The sequence below is a fragment of the Rattus norvegicus genome, chromosome 13 (genome assembly GCF_021556685.1).
Source record: "Rattus norvegicus strain SHRSP/BbbUtx chromosome 13, alternate assembly SHRSP_T2T, whole genome shotgun sequence".
Classification (NCBI taxonomy): Eukaryota; Metazoa; Chordata; class Mammalia; order Rodentia; family Muridae; genus Rattus; species Rattus norvegicus.
The window spans coordinates 821,419-836,872 of NC_141546.1; positions in this window are offsets into that span (position 1 = coordinate 821,419).

Below are 15,454 nucleotides of genomic sequence, written 5' to 3' on the forward strand. Positions count from 1 at the left end.
ACTTAAAGTAATAAAATTAATGCTATGAATAATTATAACAATATCCATAGTAAATATTAACATATACAAAATAGAATTTAGCTAAAGGAAAGCTGCCTTTAATAAGGCTAGAAGTACTATACTAACTGGGCATGTTAGGAACGGTAGGAAAGAGAATTTTGTGGCATAGTTGAAGTTTAAAGTTGCTGACAACTTTTCTGCTAATGATTATTCACTGAGATTGTACTTTAATTAAGCTCCAAGCTTACCATTTTACACAATCCAGGCAGAAAACCTGCCCTTAGGCCCATTCCCATATGAAAGAATTTGCCTGTAAGTCACATCTCAAAGCTGCAGCACTGGGTCACAAACACCTTTATGTCCCTTGCATTTATATCAGTGAAAACACAATTCTGTCAGGTGAACAAGATAATCCCCATAAAAACTAATTAATAAGAACAAAATTTGTGTGCTTAAGAAACAATCCTAGGGCTGAAGGGACCCGATCAAAAGCTCACTACACCCAAATCACTTGGGAGGGAGAGCTAAACCTTCAGAGGGGCAGACACTCCTGGAAAGCCACATGAGACTACCACTCTGCCCACATTTCTGACGCTAGAGGAAAACACCTAACACCATCTGTGAACCTGGTGCATGGGTCCCCGAAAAAGGCAACTTAGGCGCTCATGGTTGCCACCCTCACAGAGAGCTCAAAAGAAGCCACCCAGGAGCCACTTCAGCCGAGGGACCACAGGTAAGACCAACTTTTCTGCTCCAAGTGACCTGCCTGGTGGACTCGGGAGACAGGCCCACAGGAACAGTTGAAGACCAGCAGACAGGAAAGACTACATGCCCGAAAGCAGAACACTCTGTTTCCATAACTGGTTGAAAGAAAACAGGAAAACAGGTCTACAGCACTCCTGACACACAGGCTTATAGGGCAGTCTAGCCACTGTCAGAAATAGCAGAACAAAGTAACACTAGAGATAATCTGATGGCGAGAGGCAAGCACAGGAACCCAAGCAACAGAAACCAAGACTACATGGCATCATTGGAGCCCAATTCTCCCACAAAAGCAAAGAGTGAATATCCAAACACACCAGAAAAACAAGATCTAGATTGAAAATCACATTTGATCATGATGATGAAGGACTTCAAGAAAGACATAAAGAACTACCTTAGAGAAACAGATGATAACATAAATAAATAAGTAGACACCTAAAGAGAGGAATCACAAAAATCCCTGAGGGAATTCTTGGAAACATAATCAAACAGGTAAAGGAATTAAAAATGGAAAGAGAAGCAATCAAGTAAGAACACAGGGAAACAACCCTAGATATAGAAAACCAAAGGAAGAGACAAGGAGCCGTAGATACAAGCATCACCAACAGAATACAAGAGATAGAAGAAAGAATGTCAGGAACAGAAGATTCCATAATAATCATCGAAAAAACTGTCAAAGTTAATGAAAACGAAAAAAAAAAAAAACTGGTCCAAAACATACAGGAAATTCAGCACTCAATGAGAAGATCAAATCTAAGGATATTAGGTATAGAAGAGAGTGAAGACTCCCAGCTAAAAGGACCAGTAAATATCTTCAAAAAAATCACAGGAGAAAACTTCCTTAACCTAAAGAAATAGATGCCCACAAAAATACAAGAATCATACAGAATTCCAAATAGATGGGACCAGAAAAGGAACTCCACCCATCACATAATAGTCAAAACACCAAACGCACAGAACAAAGAAAGAATATTAAAAGGAGTAACAGAAAAAGGTCAAGTAACATATAAAGGGAGACCTATCAGAATCACACCCGACTTCTCACCAGAGACTATGAAAGCCAGAAGATCCTGGACAGATTTCATACAGACCCTAAGAGAACATAAATGCCAGCCCAGGTCACTGTATCCTGCAAAACTCTCAATTAACGTAGCTGGAGAAACCAAGATATTCCATGACAAAACAAAATTTACACAATATCTTTCTACAAATCCAGTCCTTCAAAGGATAATAAATGGTAAGACCGAATATAAGGAGGCAAGCTACACCCTACAAAAAGCAAGAAACTAATTATCTTGGCAACAAAACAAAGAGAAGAAAAACACACAAACATAATCTCACATCCAAAAACGAATATCACAGGAAGCAACAATCACTATTCCTTAATATCTCTCAACATTAGTGGACTCAACTCCCAAAGAAAAAGAAATAGATTAACAAACTGGATATGCAACGAGGACCCTGCATTCTGCTGCCTACAGGAAACACACCTCAGAGACAAAGACAGACACTACCTCAGAGTGAAAGGCTGGAAAACAACTTTCCAAGCAAATCGTCTGAAGAAGCAAGCTGGAGTTGCCATTCTAATATCGAGTAAATTGATTTTCAACTAAAAGTAATCAAAAAAGATAAGGAAGGACACTTCATATTCATCAAAGGAAAAACCCAACAAGATGAACTCTCAATCCTAAATATCTATGTTCCAAATACAAGGAAACCTACATACATGAACGAAACCTTACTAAAGCTCAAAGCACATATTGCACCTCACACAATAATAGTAGGAGATTTCAACACCATATTCTCATCAATGGACAGATCATGGAAACAGAAAATAAACAGAGACATAGACAGACTAAGAGAAGTCATGAACCAAATGGACATAACAGATATTTATAGAACATTCTATCCTAAAACAAAAGGATATACCTTCTTTTCACAACCTCATGGTACTTTATCCAAAATAGACCATATAATTGGTCATAAAACAGGCATCAATAGATACAGAAAGATAGAAATAATTCCATGGGTCCTATAGGACCACCACGGGCTAAAGCTGATCTTCAACAACAATAAGGGAAGAACACCCACATATACATGGAAGTTGAACAATGCTCTACTCAAAAATAGCATAGTCAAGGAAGAAATAAAGAAATTAAAGACTTCTTAGAATTTAATGAAAATGAAGGTACAACATAACCAAACTTATGGGACACAATGAAAGCTGTGCTAAGAGGAAAATTCATAGCTCTGAGTGCCTGCAGAAAGAAACAGAAGAGAGCATATGTCAACAGCTTGACAGCACACCTAAAAGCTCTAGAATAAAAAGAAGCAAATATACCCAGGACGCATAGAAGGCATGAAATAATCAAACTCAAGAGTGGAAATCAACTGAGTAGAAACAAAAAGGACCATACAGAGAATCAATAGAAAAAAGTTGGTTCTTTGAGAAAAATCAACAAGAAAGATCAACCCTTAGCCAGACTAACGAGAGGACACAGAGAGTGTGTCCAAATTAACAAAATCAGAAATGAAAAGGGAGACATAACTACAGATTCAGAGGAAATTCAAAAAATCATCAGATTCTACTACAAAACCTATATTCAACAAAACTTGAAAATCTGCAAAAAATGGACAATTTCCTAGACAGGTACCAGGTACCAAAGGAAAATGAGGAAGAGATGAACCATTTAAACATCCCCACACCTCCTAATGAAATAAAAGCAGTCATTAAAGGTCTCCCAACCAAAAGGCGCCCAGGTCGATATGGGTTTAGTGCAGAATTCTATCAGACACTCATAGAAGACCTCATACCAATATTATCCAAACTATTCCACAAAATTGAAACAGGTGGAGCACTACCGAATTCCTTCTATGAAGCCACAATTACACTTATACCTAAACCACACAAAGACCCAACAAAGAAGGAGAACTTCAGACCATTTTCCCTTATGAATATCAACTCAAAAATACTCAATAAAATTCTGGCAAAAAGAGCACATCAAAACAATCATCCACCATGTTCAAGTAGGCTTCATCCGAGGCATGCAGGGATGATTTAGTATACGGAAAATCGTTAACATGATTTAATATATAAACAAACTGAAATAACAATACCACATGATCTTTTCATTAAATGCCGAGAAACATTTGACAAAATTCACCACTTCTTCATGATAAAAGTCCTGGAAAGAATAGGAATTCAAGGCCCATACCTAAACATAATAAAAGCCATATAGAGCAATCAATTAGCTAACCTTAATATAAATAGAGAGAAACTTGAAGCAATCCCACTAAAATCAGGGACAAGCCAAGGCTGCTCACTATTTCCCTACTAATTCAATATAATTCTTGAATTTCTAGCCAGAGCAATCAGACAAGAGAAGGAGATCAAGGGGATACAGATTAGAAAAGAAGAGTCAAAATAGCATTATTTGCAGATGATATGATAGTACATTTAAGTGATCCCAAAACTTCCACCAGAGAACTACAAAACCTGATATACACCTTCAGCAAAGTGGCTGGGAATAAAATTAACGCAAATAAATCAGTTTCCTCCCTCTACACAAAAAAAAGAAACAAGCTGAGAATTAGAGAAACAACACCCTTCATAATAGTCCCAAATAATATAAAATACCTCGGTGTGACTTTAACTAAGCAAGTGAAAGACCTGTATGATAAGAATTTAAAGCCTCTGAAGAAAGAAACTTAAGATCTCAGAACATGGAAAGATTTCCCATCCTCATGGATTGGCATGATTAATATAGTAAAAATGGCCATTTACCAAAAGTGATCTGCAGATTAAATGAAATCCCCATCCAAATACCAATCCAATTCTTCAGGGAGTTAGACAGAACAATTTGCAAATTCATCTGGAGTAACAGAAAGCCCAGGATAGCTAAAACTATATTCAACAATAAAAGAACTTCTGGGGGAATCACTATCCCTTAACTCAAGTAGTATTACAGAGCAATAGTAATAAAAACTGCAAGGTATTGGCAAAGAGACAGACAGATAGGCCAGTGGAATAGAATTGAAGACCCATAAATAAACCCACACACATATGGTAACTTGATTTTTGACAAAGGAGCCAAAACCCTCCAATGGTAAATAGATAGCATTTTTAGCAAATGGTGTTGGTTCAACTGGAGGTCAGTATGTAGACGAATGCAGATCGATCCATGCTTGTCACCCTGTACAAAGCTTAAGTCCAAGTGGATCAAGGATCTCTACATCAAACCAGATACACTCAAACTAATAGAAGAAAAGTGGGGAAGCATCTTGAATACGTGGGCACTGAAGAAAATTTCCTGAACAAAACACCAATGGCTTATGCTCTAAGACCAAGAGTTGGCAACTGGGATCTGGTAAAACTGCAAAGCTTCTGTAAGGCAAAGACCACTGTTGTTAGGACAAAATGTCAACCAACAAATTGGGAAAAGATCTTTACCAATCCTACAACTGATAGAGGGCTTATGTCCAAAATATACAAAGAACTCAAGAAGTTAGACTGCAGGGAGAGAAATAACCCTATTAAAAATGGGGTTCAGAACTAAACAAAAAATTCTCAGCTGAGGAATGTGGAATGGTTGAGAAACACCTAAAGAAATGTTCAACATCTTTAGTCATAAGGGAAATGCAAATCAAAACAACCTGAGATTTCACCTCACACCACTAAGAATGGCTAAGATCAAAACTCAGGTGACAGCACATGCTGGCAAGGATGTAGACAAAGAGGAATACCCTCCATTGTTGGTGGGATTGCAGACCGGTTCAATCATTCTGTAAATCAGTCTGTAGGTTCCTCAGAAAATTGGACATTGAACTTCCTGATGACCCAACTATACCTCTCTTAGGCACATACCCTAAAAATGCCCCAACATATAAGAAAGACCCATGTTCCACTATATTCAAAGTAGCCTTATTTATAATAGCTAGAAGCTGGAATGAACCCAGATGCCCTTCAACAAAGGAATAGATACAGAAAATAAGGTACATCTACACAATGGAATATTACTCAGCTATCAAAAACAGTGACTCTATGTAATTCATAGGCAAATGAATGGAACTGGAGAATATCATCCTGATGAGGTAATCCAGTCACAGAGAAACACACATGGTATGCACTCATTGATAAGTGGCTATTAGCCCAAATGCTTGAATTACCCTAGGTGCACAAAATACATGAAATTCAAGAAGGATGACCAAAATGTGAATGCTTCACTCCTTCTTTAAAAGGGGTATAGGAATACCCTTGGGAGGGAATAAGGAGGCAAAGTTTAAAACATTGTCAGAAGAAACACTCATTCAGAGCCTGCCCCACATATGGCCCATACATATACAGCCATCACACTAGATAAGATGGATGAAGCAAAGTAGTGCAGGCTGACAGGAACCTGATGTAGATCTCTCCTGAGAGACACAGCCAGAATTCAGCAAATAAATAGGCAAATACCAGCTGCAAACCACTGAACTGAGAACGGGACCCCCGTTGTAGGAATCAGAGAAAGGACTAGAAGAGCTTGAAGGGGCTCGAGACCCCATATGAACAACAATGCCAACCAACCAGAGGTTCCATGGACTAAGTTACTACGCAAAGACTATACATGGACTGACCCTGGGCTTTAACCTCATAGGTAGCAATGAAAAGCCTAGTAAGAGCACCAGTGGAAGGGGAAGCACTTGTCCTTCTTGACTGAACCCCCAGTCAACGTGATTGTTGCAGGGAGGGTGGTAATGGGGGAGTATGGGGAGCGAAACACCCATATTGAAAGGTGGGGGAGGGGTTAGGGGGATGTTGGCCTGGAAACTGGGAAGGGGAATAACAATAGAAATGTAAATAAGAAATATTCAAGTTAATAAAGATGGGTGGGAAAACCTCTGATATTAATAACCCATTTCTCCTTTTGTGTCTCTAATCTAATGTTTCCTTTTTATCTGTTACAGCTTGATAAGTTTTGTTCTCTATTGATATGTACTACAGTTACCCAACTAGTTGCCGCAGAAAGTAGAGAGTCTGCACATAGACTGAAGTGAAGCTATGTGACCTTGCCTTCAAGTATTTTTTTTAGGTTAGTGAATAACACTGTCTACAATCTATACCTGGAAAATTGAGATAGTCAGGTTTGGTGTTCTCAGGGTTTGGGATTGGAGGAGATAAGGATAGAGAGAAAAGCAGATATAGAGAGAAAAAGATACCATCGATGAAGAGTCAAGTATTTATAGACCCAAGGCTGGTCAATTGCAGTTAAGAGGAGACCAGATGAAACATAGATTGCAATAAGTGTGGATTATTGATAGGAATCATTTTTCATATCATAGAGGGTATGTATCTTCCCAAGTTTAGTTCTATAAATGTCTGATTATATACATATATATATAATTTATGTGTGTCTTTTATCCAGGAACTAAATGAAAAAAAGCTGGGAGAAGGCCCTCAACAAGATTAAACATGTTTTACAATACCTACTATGTACAATATAAACTCCCCATCCTAACATCATAAGAACTATTCATTATATCTTGGCTCTTACTCAGAATTTTTGAACATATTCAATTCTTGTTCTTATCCTAGTGTTCCATCTTTAATCTTTCTTTTAGTTCTCTAAATTGGGCCTTCCTACACTCCTGGAGGATGCTTAAAATTTCATTTTTATTGTACTGCCTTTAAATGCCTATAGGGATTGCCTGCTGGCAAAAACTTTCCTCCAGGAAATGTAAATTAAGAGCTACTGTGGGAGGTTAAGGGTAGTATATGATATTTCTGAGATAATTTGTATTCTCCTGAATGGTTCTCATAGATAAAGCAAATATTTCTATAAGAGGACCATAAAAAATACTACAAAGATTTATAGGAGGAGCCCTTTCAACTGGATAAGATGAAGATAAAAAGTATTAGAGGAGAGGGAGAGATAGTATAAAGTATAGGACCACCTGTTCTTCTGGCAGAGGAACCAGGTTTATTTTCTAGCACACATATAGTGGTGCACAGCCATCAATAACTCTAGTTCTTGGGAATTCAACATCTTCTGACCTCCACAAGCACCAGGCATGTACATGATGCACTTGCAAAATGCTGGTATAATATTCCATACACACAAAACAAATAAATCTTTAAACAATTATTTAAAAGATCAGAAGACACATGAGTGTTATTATATATGCCTATAATCTTATCCGTCCTGGCATCTGCAATATAAGATTGAGTTTGAGAATAGCCGAAGTCATATAATAAGATCCTATCTTTAAAGGGGGGGAGAGGTTCCAGAAAGGTGTCTATGTAAATGAAGCACTTGTGTCAAAAGTTTGAAGACTAGGGCTTGATCCCAGAAACCATATAAAGCTGGAAAAAGAGCATATCTGAATCCCAGCACTCTATATGGAGAGTGAAGGAAGAGACAGGAGAATTCTGAAAAGACACTGAGCCAGCTAATATTGTGTTACTATGGCTAAAAATGTAAGAAACCCTGTCACAAACAAAGAGAAAAGTGAGGTTGAACACTCTGGTGCATCTCTGCAGTCCATACACATGCCAGAATAGCAAAAACCTACATACAATCACACACACACACACACACACACACACACACACACACACACACACACAAGAGCAAACCACAAACCCAATTTAGAAAATTTACTAGCTGACAGCATAATTTTGAGTTGAGATACTCATATGGGGAGAGTTAAGAGTAGTTATGAGGGCATATTAAATGAAATGTCTAATGTGAGATGTGTCATGAGTAAAGTTTGAATAGAGTTTGTGTTCGGAGAGACAACACTGTGTATCTGGACCCAGGTTTGCTCTTTTGTAATGTTTTTTCTCTTTTCTTTTTCTCACTTAAAATCCAGGTTACTTTACTCCTCCTCATCACTCCCCCCCCCCAACCTTTTCTCCAGCCCCTCCCAATTTCTCCTTTCAGTGAGTGGGGCTCCTCTGGGTATCCCCCACCATGACATATCAGTTTTTTCCCAGACAGGCTTATCCTCTCCTACTGAAGCCAGACAAAGGATCCCAGGTAGAAAAACATAATCCATGGATAGGCAATTGCTGGTGGCATATCGCCTGCTCCAATTTTTGAAATCCACATGGAGAACAAGTTGCACATCTCTTAAATATGTGCTGGAAGACCTTAGTCATGCCTATGTATGTTCTTTGGTTGATGGTTCAGCCTCTGAGGACCAAAATAGTCCAGGATAGTTGACTCTTTTGACCTTTCTGTGGAATTCCTATCCTTTTTTGGGCTCAGACCCTTCCTCCTTTTCTTCCATAATAATCACAAAGCTCCATCCACTCTGACTGTTGGTGTCTGTATCTGAGTGAGCTGCTACATGGAGCCTTTAAGAAGTCATCCATACTAGACTCTTGTCTACAAGCATAACAGAATATCCTTGTATTATTTCAGTTCCTGACACAATTGGTGCTTGCCCACGGGATAGGTCTCAATGTGGGCCAGTTATTTGCTGGCCATTACCACAGTCTTTGTTCCATGTGTCTTTGCATTTATTGTAGTCAGCATAAATTTTGGGTGAAAATTTTTCTGGGTTAGGTTGCTGTTGCTATCACTTCACTAGGATTTCTGCCAGGGTACAGGAGGTGAGGAGCACCTTTAGGTTCCATGTCCCCAATGCTGTGAGGTACCTCTGAAGTCACCACCATTGATTTTTTGAGTGCTTCTCTTGTTTTAGGTCTCTACCTTCCTTGGAGATGCCTCCTACCCCTTCAACCCTCATCAGTTGCTGATTTCTGTACATTTTTATGTCCATCTGGCCATCTCTCCCTGTTCCTCCACATATCTGATCCTGAACTTCCACATCACCTTTCTCATCTCCTATCCCGCCCAGATCCCTCCATCCACCTGTTTATTATAAATATTTTCCCCACTCTAAGTGAGATCAAAGCATCCTCATTCAGGCCTTCATTCTTGTTTAGCTCCTTTGGGTCTTTGGAGTGTACTATGGGCATAATGTTTCTCATGGCTGATATCTACTTATAAGTAAGTACACAACATGCATGTACTTTCGGTAATGGTTTACCTCAAAAGACTGATATTCTCAAGTCCCATCCACTTAACTGCAAAATTCATGATGGGTGTGTTGGTTTTTAATAGCTGAATAATATTCTGTTGCATAGATATACCACATTTCTTTTCTTCAGGTGAGGGACATCGAGGTTATTTCCAGTTTCTGGCCATTATGAATAAAGTTGCTATGAATATAGTTGAGCAAGTGTCTTTCTGACATGTTCGAATACCTATTGGGTATATGGCAAAGAGTGGTATAGCTGGGTCTTCAGGTTGAACTATTCCCAGTTTTTTTGAGAAACTGCCGAATTGTTTTCAAAAGTAGTAGTATAAGTTTGCACTCTCTCAGGCAAAGGAAAATCATTCTTCTTGCTCTATATCCTCACTAGCATGTGCTATAAATTGAGTTTTTGATCTTAACTTTGCTGACCTGTATAAAATGGATTCCTGGAATTGTTCTGATTCATATTTTCCTAATGACTAAGAACTTTAAACATTTAAGTGTGTCTTGGAAAATTGAGATTCCTTTCTTGATAATTCTGTTTAGTACTGCACCACATTTTTTTTTACCTGAGTCATTTGGGTTGCTGGTGCCTAATGTCTTGAGTACTTTATGAATTTTGGACATTAGCCTCTGAGCTAAGTAGTGATGGTGAAAATGCTTTGCTTTACAGGAGCTTTTCTGTTTCATGAGTTCCCATCCATTAATCATTAAACTTAGAAACTGAGTCATTGGTGTTCTGTTCAGGAAAGTGTGTGTCATACCAGTGCTTTCAAGGCTATTTGCCACCTTCTTTTCTGTGAGATTTAGTGTATCTGGTCTTATGTTGAGGTTTTGGATCCACTTGGACTTGAGTTTTATATAGGGCAATAAATATGAATCTATTTACATTCTGTTGCATGTAGACATTCAGCTAGACCAGCACCATTTGTTGAAGATGCATCCTTTTCTTTTTTTCTTTTCTTTTCTTTTCATTTTATAATTGCAGCTTTCTTTTCAAAAACGAAGTGTCCATAGGTGTGTGCCTTTATTTCTGGGCTTTAGATTCAATTCCATTGATCAGTGTAACTTTTATGTACCAAAGCCAAGTAGTTTTTTTTTCAGTATTGCTGTAGAGTCCTGCTTGAGGTCAGGGATGGTGAGTTCTACCAAACTCCTACTGTCAGAATTTATTTGGCTATCCTGGAATTGTTTTTGTTTTGTTTTTGTTTTTCTCTATGAAGTTGAGAATGGTTCTCTCAAGGTTTGTGAAAAATTTTGTTGGGATTTTCATGGGGATTACATTAAATCTTTAGAATGATTTTGATAAGATGGCCACACTCATAAAATATATCATTTTTTACAATTCATGTATATATTTGTTTGAGGATGCTGCTATGTCCAACCCTCAATATTAACATTGGTTTCTAGAGTTTAAAGAGCTGGAAAAAAACAGCACCTTTAGAAAGAGAATATGAATTGTGTGCTAGCTTGCTTTATTAATGATGACTTTATTTCGAAGATAGGATCTTACTCTGTAGTTTAGGTTGCCCTGAAATCAATATCCTCTTATCTCAGTTGGCAGAATAGTGGGAATACCGGCATGCACTAATTCACCTTGTATTGTTATATATAATTTATACCTAAAAAAAGTTATTAGAGACTCTTCTAATGTACATATGTTTATTGTGCATACACACACATACACACACACTCATACACAGAAACACACACACACACACACACACACACCCACCCACACACACACACACACACACACAAATCCATAAAGAAGTTCCCAGGAAATGTCAGTGGTCTCATACTTACCTTCCCCCAAAGTCTAATTTTATACCTATTCTTCAGAATAGCATGCTAGCCTTTCCTCTGAGGGGTACTGTACTTCACAGGAGCTAAGTAGCTCACTGATCTTAGGAGGTGACCCATTTAGGTCATCTGCATGTGATAAAGTGTTATCCAGGAATAGGAATAGAGGTCTTCATAAAGACCTTTGCACAGTCATGAAAGCTTAGACCTCTACCACTAACCCCTTTTAGAGCATAAACATATTATGCCACCTTTCTGGACTTCTTTGTTCACTTCTGTGTAGGAAGGGCACTGAACTAGAGGAATGGAGAAATACCAAAGGCTTTATTCCACCTTTAGTGATAAGCATTTTTAGGACAGAGGTCTAATCTCCACGGTTTTAGTATAGATAAAATTTCTTTGTTAATTACACAAGAAAGAAATTGACTGTTTTTTGTAGGTCTGATTGAAGGCAGCAGGGAAATTGAATACCACAATCTCAAGTGTTGGCCTATTCTTACTGTCCCATAAGTTCTTGGTGAAGTTATTTAGCTCATAAAATATTTGAGTGAATGTGCTTGCTCATTCTCACAAAAGGGAGAGGCAATAAGTCCAAGTGCTTCAAGTCTCAGGAAATGTGAGGCAGTGAATATAGAAAAAGAAGCTGGAATATCCACTTGACCTTTGGTAGGGCCTCAGTACTGAGGTGGCAACAGCAAGCATACTGAGAATGGAAGGAGAGGGGAGGGAGGAAATGATCCAGGATCAGGTATCCGGGGAGACAGGAGAGATATCTAGAGAGTCAGGAGACTAAATGAGTATATATTTTCTTCATTCTTCAGGGCCAACCTACATACCTCATTGTTTGGGTTCCTTTTCTACCCAGTGCTGAAACCCAGACATATTTGTTGATATGTTGACTCTGGCACCTAACTTACAAAACCTACTCTTATTCCTAGATGTACAATTTCAGTGTCCCCTATTGCACTCTAAGGACATACATCACCTCTTTTATAATCTTTATGTCATTTGTAACAATGTCAGTGATAATAACTCAACTCATTTGAAATAAGATATTGTTTTTTTCTCAACATGCTATACACTTATCCTTGGAAATCTCAGAGCATAATAGTTTAATTGTCACTGATAGAGCCTTACTCTCCTTTTTTTATTGGTTATTTTATTTATTTGCATTTCAATTATTGTTCCCCTTTTTGGTTTGCCCACTTCAAACTCTCCATTGCACCCCGATCTTCCCTAGAGCCTTATTCATTTCTTCCTTTCATATTTATAAAAGTCATAGGCTTCAATCTTAAAAATAAAGAATTACTATATAAATGTCATTATGTTCCAGAGAGCCACTGTACATTATACTGTATAATATACTTAGTAAAACCCTGGTAATAATTAGCATTGCTTGTCAAATTGATAAGATCTAGAATCACTTTGGAGACAAATTCCTTGCATATCTATAATGGAGATATACATTAAGTAGGGAACACCTACCTCAACCATGTGGGATAGTAACCCAGAGTTTGGCATCTGAGCTGATTGAAACAGATGTTCTCTTTTGTGACCATAGATTCAAAGTGACTAGTCATGTCTAACTTCCACTACACTATTCTCCTAGCAATTCTGGACTGTATCCTTAAACTGTTAACTAAGTTTAGTCTCTCCTTCTTTCAAAGTTGTGGTTAACATAGCAAGTAAGAAAATATCTAAAACCAACTATATTGTGCATGTAAAACTTTTAAGATAGGGCATACATTCATTCAATGCAGTGATTAGCAATTACAACAAAATTTAGAAACCAATACCACACTAAAACCCAAAACCTCCAGACTCTAAAAAGGAATATATAAAAGTAATTTGAGCTGATAGATATGCCTATTGTTTTACTTGAATTTACTTGATTTACATAAATCCAAAACTATCACTTCATGTAATCATATACTATTCACTATGCATCACTGATTATGTGTATCTCTATATAATGGAGAAAGAGGGAGAGAAGATCATAGGAATTTTCTATAGTGTCACTGTGCTCCAAGCCATCATAATTTTCATTATAACAGTGTTTTTGTTTTTTCTCTTGTTGTTTTAGATGGTATTGTCAATCTGGTAGTCAGAAACATACATTTAAAATTTAAATTAGAAAATGCCTGCATGACATTGGCAGCAGCTCCTAAATTATAAATGGAAAAAGTTGGCTTTTGTGGCCAGAATTCCCTGAGGCCTCTCACATCTTATCTATCACTGCTTTGTCCCTGTGTCCAACTTCACTGAATACGAACTCCTGCAAAACAGCCAACTGTTCTCCATTGTGTCATCTCTAATACCGCAACCTATTTTCTGGGAAGTTCTAGGACCACAGAGCCCTTCAGCACTGCATTCAGATCGAAAAAGTGTTACTAGATCTTATTTTGGCCTCTTCCTTCAGAACACAACCTTGAGTACAGAGACTCAGGGGGAAGAGTGGGAGTCAAGGTGTATCTCAATACTGACTGATGAATGCAGTATTCAGCTGCATGTTGCCAATTGCTAATACCCCATTGACTGCACAGGTGGAAGTCATAATTATCTAGCTCATGCAAATTGGCACTCGACCCAGGAGATATGATTTCTAATTCCATCTTATCTGTGCACATGCTTAGTTAGTGCTAAATCAAAGTAGAAACTGAGAGATAAGTAGGTGGCTCTGTAGGTGAAGAGCTATACAAAAGTGAGGACCAGAGATCAGTAGACAGTCCTGAAGAAAACCAATAAATTCAGCCGTGTACATGTTTAACGTGAGTGGGTTTTTAGTTAGGAAGAGAATGTCTTGGTTTCTCCGCTTCTTTATTAAAGTAAGTTTTGATTTACTTAATTAAATTCTTAAGGTATGTCTTTATAATATTTGTGGATCACATTTTCTTCAGTTCAATCTTCCCTTGATGAACAATTCCCTCTCAACTTTGTTACTTCCTCTTTTTTAGTTATTAATATTATTATACATACAGTCACAGATAATTGACTAGATTTATAGTATTGGGTATGGATTCCCCTTTACTGAGAAACATATTTTTCTAACTTTATGGATATTAGTTATGCATGAAATATAAGTGCTGTATAAGTGTGTATACCCTTGAATATATGTTGTTGTACTGCTCATTGAGTTTCATAGGCTTTAGAGATGGGGAGGGCTTTTGATTAGTTTGCTCCCTTAGTAGCTTCCCTAAAAGCTTTGGATGTAGTGAGAGCTAGTTTACAGAGGGAAACCTTCAAGGTCAAGTCCAGATTTAATCCTACTATTCCTTTGTCTGATTTGTGCAGTACCTTCTGCAATCCCAGCATTCATATGGTGAAACAATACATCCAAAGCTCACTGTCAAGCTATTCTGACAGACACATTGGTATACAAATAGAGACTGACCTGCACCAGGTGAAGAGTGAGGGTGAACATCTGAAATTGTCCTTTTCTACTTGCTTATTGTGGCATCTATGAACATCTATACATGTGCACATGAAGGCATGTATGCGCACATGGGCACACACACATACACACACACACACACACACACACACACACCACAAGTGACAAAGGGAAAGAAAAGAGGTGATTTCTAGTTCACAGTGCCCCATTAGTGAATACTTAATTCTTCAAGATAGTTACTAGTTTCAATTTAGGACTGTAACTTCACACTTGAGCATTTGAGCTGGTAAACACTGAGATAGGGAACTTTCCCCTTGTGGCAGAAGCCCTTGTTTTCATTTGTAGATAACTACCATCTTTGATGTAACTATTTACAATTTCTAGCTCCCTGTCATTTATTCCACATCTGAAAGCTGTAGGTTGGCAGGAATTAAATTCTGAGAAGTCATGGAGTTTATATTATTTAATCAGAAC